A 10,379-nucleotide genomic window follows, 5' to 3' on the forward strand; every position below is an offset into this window, starting at 1 on the left:
TTTTTTTTTTTTTTTTTTTTTGCAGTACGCGGGCCTCTCACTGTTGTGGCCTCTCCCGTTGCGGAGCAGAGGCTCTGGACACACAGGCTCAGTGGCCATGGCTCACAGGCCCAGCTGCTCTGCGGCATGTGGGATCTTCCCAGACCGGGGTACGAACCCATGTCCCCTGCATCGGCAGGCGGACTCTCAACCACTGTGCCACCAAGGAAGCCCTATTATCACCATTTTAATGATGGCGGCTCTGAGAGGTTAACGGTCACAAAAGATGGCAATGAATGGATTCCATACCAGGTCATTCTGATTCCAGAGCCAATGACTTCTCCTCCCGCCCACGCTGGAGGATGAGCTGAGGAGGACACCAGGTTAAAAAAAAATCTAGCACCTGCTTGGTGAGAGTAAAGAGCCCTCGAACGCCCTGCGTAGTAGGCTTGCAGCTGGCTGGATGGAAGTGAGTGCAGTTGGCGGGAGAGGCTGGGAGGGAAGGTGCAGGCCAGCTGTGCCCTGGCTGGTGTCCAGTGACCTGCAGCCCTTGGAGCAGGTGCTGGAACCCTCCCTGGCCAAGAGAGAGAGGAGGTCCAGGGAGTACGGTCAGGGGTGGGGGGGAAATGTCAGAGCCAACTGCCAGGTAACGTCACCGAGCAAACACTAGCTAGAGAGCTAGAGGCTTGTCCAGAAGTGTTCTCAGGGCTTGCTTTGATTTTACCATTTGTCTGAGTTGGGCTTCATTTCCATATTTCCTTCAGCTTAGACCCCATCTGCTGCTCTGTTTGCCTGAGCTCACCGCTAGAGACACAGGCATGCAATTATCCAGCTCCTACGCATTTTTCTCGTTCTCTTTCTCTTTGAGTTTAATTTCCATCAGAGGCTCTGCCTGGAGTTTGCTTAAAAACCTGCAATTATGAGGAGACAGCTAATGAGACCAGGAGCAAACTTCTGCACCGTGCAGCTATTTTTTTAATGAGATAAACAGAGAAAATGTCAAACAGAGGAATTTCTGTGTTGCTCCCATGACTGAAAGGGTCCCCAGCGTTGCAAATAAACGTGCTGCAATTAGCACATGTCAGGGGCCAGGGAGTGGGTTTCGTCCCTGGGGTCCTCGGGCTTCTTGACCTTGCCTGAGATGCGTGACTGGATCTTGCCTGGATGAAGATCCACTGTCCAATGCTCCCAGGTCCAGAGGCCCTTTTGGTCACGGTCAACAGAGATGCGCCCTGGAAAGGCCACTGAGTGTGGCGACAGAGCTCTCACCTCAGCTGCTGCACAGCTGCCTTTCTAAGAGCGGTTTGTTTTCCTCCCCAAGCACATTATGGGGTAATGAATGGGTCTGTGGAAATTTGCACACAGCGTGTGTCATAATGAATATTTTGACTTGGAATACAGCATTCTCAGCAACTCCCAGTGTCTGTGGAAACTCAAGAGGGGGCAGAAAACTCTATCGTGAAAGCGCCACTCACGCAGCATAGCTAATAATGGGAATTCAGGAGCATTTATTTAGTGCCTGCTGTGTACCTGTCTCTGGGCTGAGCACTTGGGGTACAGAAATGAGTAAGATGCAGCCTCTGTCCTTCTTTGGATCTAATGGAGAGAATCGGAGAATTAAAATGATGCTGTACCCAATGAAGTCCCCCTCCCCCCACCTCCCTGCACCCAACCCCTCAGGTCTAGATTTACCCAACGCAAAGGAAGGGTTGGCTCAAGGCTTAAGCTTTTTCTTGAACCAGCACCTATTTGAGGTCCGTTCTTCCTCCCCAAGGGGAGAACACTCTCCTTGCCCTCTTCCCTCCCGTCTGCCCACGGCTAGAGCCCAGGGCAGGGGTCAGAGGTCCCACCCCAGCCCCTTCCAGGGCACACTTGGGAATGGCTCAGTGCCATGGTCCTCAAGCCTGGTCACACACTGGAGCTGCCTGGGTTGCTCAGTGACAGTGCAGACGTCGGGCCCTTCGACAGAGGTTCTGATGTGTGGCTTTGGGACTGGTCCCCGAAGTCGTGTTTGGAATGATGGCTCCAGGTGATTCTGGTGCCTGGTCAGGCTTGGGAACCGCTAAACTAGGACCAAAGTACCGTTTTGTCACTTCCAGCTGCTGGTAGGAGCCTCCTCCCTTCTCTGGAACACATTTCTCTCCTCTATAAAGATGCTTGATGATCTCTGAGGCCCACCCTGCCTCTGACCACCTGTGTGTCCACAGGCGGGCTAGCCGGGCGCTGCCCACGACGCTGCCCTTCCTTCACATCCGTATGTCTCAGGGGAGAAGAGAGCCAGCGAACCTGGACCGGATGCGGGTCTCAGCCCCTCCACCTGCTTCCTGGGGACCCAAGCCGGGTGCCCTCCCCTCTCTGGGCCTCAGTCGTGGGTAAATCTGTGAGGAATTTCAGCAGATAACCACTCCTTTCTGTTTCTTTGCCTCGGGGAATTTTTCATTGCAGAAATCAAAGCACCTTGAAGGCAAAGCCAAGAGCCCTGGGTGGAAGCTACCTTCGAGGCAGTGAGAGCCAGCGGGGCAGCTGTGGCGTGGGCTCTGGGGATGGACCCCGCCCTGCCATCACTGCGCAGCCCGCTGGGGGCGCCAGGGTTGCATGAGGGGCGGGAGGGAGGGTCTGCCCTGCGTCCAGCCTGCCTCCAGGAGAGTCTGGACAGGAGCTCACGCCACCCCTAACTGCCAACTCATCCTTCCTCCAGCTCTTGCCAGTTTCTGTGGGAGCCGGGCTCTCCAGACCGGGGGAACCCACGAGGTGCTCCTCCTTGCACCACATTTCTGAAATGTCATGAAGAACCCAGGGGTAAGACAGGAATAAAGACACAGGCCTAGTAGAGAATGGACTTGAGGATATGGGGAGGGGGAAGGGTAAGCTGTGACAAAGCGAGAGAGTGGCAGGGACATATATATATATACACTATCAAACAACGTAAGGTAGATAGCTAGTGGGAAGCAGCCGCATAGCACAGGGAGATCAGCTCGGTGCTTTGTGACCACCTAGAGGGGTGGGATAGGGAGGGTGGGAGGGAGGGAGACGCAAGAGGGAAGAGATATGGGAACATATGTATATGTATAACTGATTCACTTTGTTATAAAGCAGAAACTAACACACCATTGTAAAGCAATTATACTCCAATAAAGATGTAAAAAAAAAATAAATAAATAAAGGAGGAGAGAGGTTAAACCAGCCCATCACGAAACTTCAAGATAGACCCTCCCCATGCCTTTGTTGGCCACCCGCCACCATTTACATCCAGCTCCGTGAGCTCTCAGTACCTCCTTCCTCCATCCTCCCTGTGCTCCAGGCTCCCTTCTCAGCTTCCTGTGGGTGAGGGGATAATCTCAGGGTTAATCAAAAGGAGGCTGTCAAAAGCTGCTTTCACATCAAGGTGCGAATGACAAAATCACACACTAAACTAGGGATTCTCTGCGTTCCACAGACCAAATTTAGTCCATGAATTTGGTGGAAAATGTGGTCCTCGTTTTCACTAAAACATTTAGCATTAACTTTAATTATGAATGAGGAGGAGAACATAGGGGTGTTAGCCTATAACTGTCACCAGTGGAGGTCACAGGTAACTTCACATCACTTTACAGTTGCTACAGGCACTCGAAATCTTATTTAGGCTCATCTTTTGAAATGATGGTAAATTCTGAGATTGTCACTATTCCTTGTTATTTAATGTGTTGATAACAAAGCACATATACCACTATACTGCAAACATATGTAAAAAATATTTTGGCAACTACATTTTTTTTTTGTTTTTGTTTTTTGTTTTGTTTTTTTTTTTTTGCGGTACGCAGGCCTCTCACTGTTGTGGCCTCTCCCGTTGCGGAGCACAGGCTCCGGACGCGCAGGCTCAGCCGCCGTGGCTCACGGGCCCAGCCGCTCCGCGGCATGTGGCATCTTCCCGGACCGGGGCACGAACCCGTATCCCCTGCATCGGCAGGCGGACTCTCAACCACTGCGCCACCAGGGAAGCCCTGGCAACTACATTTTTAATACGATTGTTTTCTTTCAAAATCTTATGTATTCATTCTTTTAAAAAATGTTATTTAGAGGAGCCCATAGGGTTCACGGGCTGCCAGAGAGTCCATGGCACATAAAAGTTTAAAGACTCCACCTCTAAATTTATCTTAAGATGAATGTCATCCTATTAGGAAAATTTTGAGCAGTATGGAGAAGTGAAGAATTTTCGATAATGGTGAGAGAAGATAATTTTGAGAATTTGTCAAGATTTCCGGGAGCTAGAAGAGATCTTAGAGATATATAGCTTTAATTGTTAAATCAACCTTATTCAGCTTTAATTTACATACAGTAAAATGCACCCATTGTTTTACGTGTGCTAATTGTTTAAAAATCGTGGCTAAAAACAAATAACATAAGCGTTACCGTATTAACCGTATTAAGCGCACAGTTCAGCCATGTTAATTATATTCACGTTGTTATGTAAAATGCACCCATTAGAAGTGTGCAGTTTGCCTAGCTCTGACAATGTACTCGAGTAACCAGTCATCACTACAATTAAATACACAGTATTTCTATCACTGTGTATCACTGTGTATTTCTATCATTCTATCACAAAACATCCTTTGTGTCTCTTTATAATGTCCACTACCCCAAACCCAAGTAACCATTGATCTACTTTTTGTCACTATAGACTAGTTTTGTGTTTGTTTTTTTTTTAGAGTATAATTGCTTTACAATGTTGTGTTAGTTTCTGCTGTACAAGGAAATGAATCAGATATATGTGTACATATGTCCCCTCCTTCTTGGACCTCCCTCCACCCCCATCCCACCCATCCAGGTCATCACAGAGCACTGAGCTGAGCTCCCTCTGCTATAGAGCAGGTTGCCACTAGCTATCTATTTTACACATGGTAATGTATATATGTCAAACCTAATCTCCCAATTCATCCCACCCTCCACTTCCCCCCCCACCCCACGTCCACATGTCCGTTTTCTACGTCTGTGTCTCTATTCCTGCCCTGCAAATAGGTTCATCTCTACCATTTTTCTAGATTCCTCATATATGTGTTAATATATGATATTTGCTTTTCTCTTTCTGACTTACTTCACTCTGTATGACAGACTCTAGGTCCATCCACATCTCTACAAATGACCCAGTTTTGTTCCTTTTTATGGATGAGTAATATTCCATTATATATATATACCACATCTTCTCTATCCATTCATCTGTCAATGGACTTTTAGGTTGTTTCCATGTCCTGGCTACTGGCTATTGTAAATAGTGCTGCAATAAATACTGGGGTATATGTGACTTTTTGAATCATGGTTTTCTCAGGGTATATGCCCAGTAGTGGGATTGCTGGGTCATATGGTAATTCTATTTTTAGCTTTTTAAGGAACCTCCATACTGTTATCCATAGTGGCTGTATCAATTTACATTCCCACCAACAGTGCAAGAGGGTTCCCTTTTCCCCACACCCTCTCCAGCATTTATTGTTTGTAGAATTTTTTGATGATGGCCATTCTGACTGGTGAGAGGTGATACCTCATTGCAGTTTTGATTTGTATTTCTCTAATGATTAGTGATGTTGAGCATCTTTTTATGTGTATGTTGGCCATCTGTACGTCTTCTTTGGAGAAATGTCTTTTAGGCCTTCTGCCCATTTTTGGATTGGGTTGTTTGCTTTTTTAATATTGAGCTGCATGAGCTGTTTGTATATTTTGGAGATTAATCCTTTGTCCTTTGCTTTGTTTGCAAATATATTTCCCATTCTAAGGGTCATCTTTTCATCTTGTTAATGGTTTCCTTTGCTGTGCAAAAGATTTTAAACTTAAAAAAAGTTTAAACCTAAGCTTTTAAACTTAATTAGGTCCCATTTGCTTATTTTTGTCTTTATTTTCATTACTCTAGAAGGTTGGTCAAAAAAAGATCTTGCTGTGATTTATATCAAAGAGTGTTTTTCCTATGTTTTCCTCTAAGAGTTTTATAGAGTTCAGTCTTACATTTAGGTCTTTAATCCATTTTGAGCTTACTTTTGTGTATGGTGTTAAGTAGTGTTCTAATTTCATTCTTTTACATGTAGCTGTCCAGTTTTCCCAGTACCACTTATTGAAGAGGCTATCTTTTCTCCATTGTATATTCTTGCCTCCTTTATCATAGATTAGGTGACCATCGGTGCGTGGGTTTATCTCTGGGCTTTCTATCCTCTACCATGAATCTATGTTTCTGTTTTTGTGCCAGTACCATACTGTCTTGATTACTGTAGCTTTGTAGCATAGTCTGAAGTTGGGGAGCCTGATTCCTCCAGCTTAGTTTTGTCTGTTTTTAATAAATCATTTCACATACATGAATATACCCCAATCGTTTTTCCACCTGTTGATGGATGTGTGGGTTGTGTTGAGTTTTGGATTATCACAAATAAAGTTACTAAAAACATTGCTATACAAGTCTTTCTGTAGACATGTGTTTTCATTTCTCCTAGGAAAAAACCTAGGCATGGAATTGCTGGGTTATATGATAAGTGTATGTTTACCTTTATAAAAAACTGCCAAACTGTTTTCCATCATTTTGCATTCCCACCAACGATGTATGGGAGTCCCAGTTGTTTTCCATTCTTCACAATACTTGGTATTCTCAGTCTTTAATTCCAGCCATTCCCTGTGTGCTGGCATCTCATCATGGTTTTAATTTGCACTGTCCTGATGGCTAATAATGTTAAACATCTTTTTGTGTGTGTGGGTCATGAGTGAATGTTCTTTGGAGGAGTCTTTCTAAATCTTTTGCCTCTTTTTATTGGGTTGTCTTCTTATTTAGTTTGGATACAATTTTTTTTTTTTTTGCAGTACGCGGGCCTCTCACTGTTGTGGCCTCTCCCGTTGCAGAGCACGGGCTCCAGATGTGCAGGCTCAGTGTTCATGGCTCACGGGCCCAGCCGCTCCATGGCATGTGGGATCTTCCTGGACTGGGGCACGAACCCGTGTCCCCTGCATCAGCAGGTGGACTCTCAACCACTGCGCCACCAGGGAAGCCCTGGATACAATTCTTTTGCTAGACACATATATTGCAAATGTTTTTCGCATTCTGTAGCTCATCTTCATTTTTCTTCATGGTATTTTCAAGAGTAGTGTGTTAAAATTTTGATGTGGACCATTCATCAGTTTTTTATTTTATGGTCATACCTTTTGCATTCTATCAAAGATATCTTTGCCTGCCCCAGAGTTGCAAAGATTTTCTCCTATGTTTTCTTCTGGGAGTTTTATTAACATATTTTTAGTCTTTACATTTGGGTTGATGATACATTTCAAGTTAAACTTGGTGCACCAGATGATGTATGGGTCAAGGTTTATTATTTCTTTCTGCATGTGAATGTCCCGATCTCTGAGCACTATTTGATGAAGAGAACATCCTTTCCCTGCTGACTTGCCTTAGCACCTATGTTGGAGTCAATTGACCATGTGTGTGTGGATCTATCTCTGGACTCTCAATTCTTTTCCACTGACATATGTCTAAACTTACACCATAACTTTATTTTTAAGATGAAAAATTTAGAGCTGAAAGAGTAAAAAGTTTTGTACAAGGTCAAACCAAATAAGTTAGAGGCCAGGATGAAATGTGACTCTTGTAAATATTCATTTTTATTCATTTTTTTCATTTCCATGGGCATTATCAGCACTGCCCACAGTGGCATTCACAGACCATTGTGAGAAAAAGCCACCATCTGCTAAATATTCATTTTTAACTCTTGTTGGAAGTCAGCAGAGGGACACAGTAAATCGCCGTGGGGATATTGATACGGGGAAACAATGCTTCCCTGGACACCGCTTCCCAGCCTTACTATGGGGTCCCTGCAGAAGTGAGAGGCAGTGGGAGTGAGAGAGTTGGAGCTGGCTCTTCATGGAGCAGCCGTGTGACCTCAGATGAGCTGCTCCATCCCTACTGGTTGAATCCACACAGTCTGGATTCTCTAGAGAAACAGAACCATGCACATATCTTTGTATGTGTATAAGGGAACATCATAAGGAATCGGCTCATGCAATTATGGAGGTTGAAAGCCCCCACGATGTGCTGTCTGCAAGCAGGAAGGACGGTGGTGTAATTCAGTCCAAGTCCAGAGTCCTGAGAACCAGGGGAACTGAGGGCAGGAGAAGGTTGATGTCTCAGCTCAAGCAATCAGGCAGGAAGGGGCAAGTTCCTCCTTCCTCCTTTTTGATCTGTTCAGGCCCTCAGCAAATTGGATGATGCCGTCCACATTGGGGAGGGTAAACCCATTTACTGAGCCCACCTATTCAAATGTTAATTTCATCCAGAAACACTCTCACAGACACACCCAGAAATAATGTTTAGGGCTTCCCTGGTGGCGCAGTGGTTGAGAGTCCGCCTGCCGATGCAGGGGACACGGGTTCGTGCCCAGGTCCGGGAAGATCCCACATGCTGCGGAGCGGCTGGGCCCGTGAGCCGTGGCCGCTGAGCCTGCGCGTCCGGAGCCTGTGCTCCACAACGGGAGAGGCCACAACAGTGAGAGGCCCGCGTACCGCAAAAAAAAAAAAAAACAAATAATGTTTAGCCAAATATCTGGCATCCCGTGATCCAGTCAAGTTGGCACATGAAATTAACCATCACAGTTCCTCAGCTGTAAGATGCGGGTAAGAATAATACGAGCCTCACAGGAGTATTGGGGGATTGAATGAGGTGATGCTTTGGAAGTATTTAGTGGGGCATCTGGAACACAGTGGGCGCTCAGGAGACCGACTCTTCATACCCTTAGGCTTCAGGAGGGTCTTTTCTCCTGGGGCTGACCTTGGAGATGTCCCCTTGTAGCAAAGGGAGCCCCTGTTGGCCTGGGCATCCCATTCCCAGGTACAGCCTCCGCTTTCTTCCCTGTTCTCCTGGGGGCTGGGCTGTGACCCACACGCAACTCCCCTGAGGGCACTCCAGCCCTCCTCCACGCAGCTGGGTGTCAGCTCAGCCCGATCAGAGCAGTGGCCTGGACCCCACTCAAGAGCATGTCTCCAGAGCCCACCTCAGGCACACGCAGGGCAGTGATGCGTCATGCATCACGGTCATTCTCGAGGCCTCAGTAGGCCCAGTGAGGTGGGGACAGGGACTGTGGGTCCTGAGGGGCTGTTGGGGAGGCCAAGCACCACGCAGCACCTGCTGCATCATGTCTGGGTCTTCCTGCTAAAATCCCTGGACTGAGTGTCAAGCTTGAGACTGCCATGCAAATCTGCTCAGAAATGGATAAAGCTGCAGTGTTGTGGGCACGGGGGGTGTGGGGGAGTGGGATAAGATAAAGGGGTCCTGGCCTAGCCCCCTCACCCACGATGTCTCCCTCATGCCTGCCTTTCCTAGGAATTCCTCCCAGGTGAGTCCAAGATCCCCTTTCACAGGGACAGGATGATATCTGGAAAGATAAGTCCAATATTAGCCTCCAATGTTGACTGAACTGTTAATCCTGTGTCAGGTACCATTCTAAGCACTTAGAACACGATGACTCCACAGGACTGCAAGGCAGGTATTACTGTTATCACTAGTTTACGTATGAAGAAACAGAGGCACAGAGAGGTTAAGTCATCTGTTCTAGGTCACACAGTAAATTAGTGCAAAGCTGGTATTTCATCACATGGGCTCTGGCTCTTAGACATTGCTTGAATGAAGATATTAATTTTACAAGTTAATTCTTTGGTTAGGTAGGAGGTTACATTCTAAAGAAGCAGCAGCTGGGGCACAGTGGACCCCAGGACAAAGGTAATGTTGGAACTTTGATTGAGAGTTTCTAAATGTGAGTTTCTGTGCTGCTTGCCTAAGATCATAGGACACTTGAGGTCTAATGTCTGATGTTGGGAAGTAATTTCTTCCTCCATGCCTCAGTTTCCCCAACTGTAAAAAGAGAGGTTTTGCTGAATCATCCCTACGTTTTGGAGACATCTTCATGGATTTAGTGAAAACAGGAGTTTAACATCAGCCACCTGGTTCAAACCTCCATGCCCCACTTACTAGCTGTGTGATCCTGGGCTGGATATTTAACCTCTCTGAGCTCAGTCTCTGCAGCTGCTAAATGAGAGTGCCACCTCTGGAACTCTTCAGTGAGGAACTGTGGCTGAGTCCATTCGGGCTGCTATAACAAAAGTACCATAGACTGGATGGCTTACAAATGACAGAACTTTATTTCTCATAGTTCTGGAGGCTGGGAAGTCCAAGATCAAGGCACCTGCAGATTCAGTGTCTAGTGAGAGCCTGCTTCTCTGGTTCAGACTGTCTTCTCGCTGTGTCCCTCAGTGCCTGAGGGACAAGGGAGCTCCCAGGGCCTCTTTCATAAAGGCACTAATCCCATTCATGAGGGCTCCACCCTCATGACCTCCTAACATCATCAGACTGAGGATTAGGTCTCAACATATGAATTCTGGGGGGACACGCACATGCAGTGTGTGGCAGG

At 46.6% G+C, this 10,379-nt stretch overlaps 1 non-coding gene across 1 annotated transcript; it reads right to left on the reverse strand.

Moving 5' to 3' along the window:
* Positions 1-7,588: 7,588 nt before the first annotated feature.
* LOC112403886 (small nucleolar RNA SNORD35) lies at positions 7,589-7,669 on the reverse strand. The gene has a single exon (XR_003003999.1). It is a non-coding gene; the product is annotated as a small nucleolar RNA SNORD35 (small nucleolar RNA).
* Positions 7,670-10,379: the final 2,710 nt, after the last annotated feature.

The sequence above is a fragment of the Neophocaena asiaeorientalis genome, unplaced genomic scaffold, assembly GCF_003031525.2.
Source record: "Neophocaena asiaeorientalis asiaeorientalis breed wild unplaced genomic scaffold, Neophocaena_asiaeorientalis_V1.1 scaffold108, whole genome shotgun sequence".
Lineage (NCBI taxonomy): Eukaryota > Metazoa > Chordata > Mammalia > Artiodactyla > Phocoenidae > Neophocaena > Neophocaena asiaeorientalis.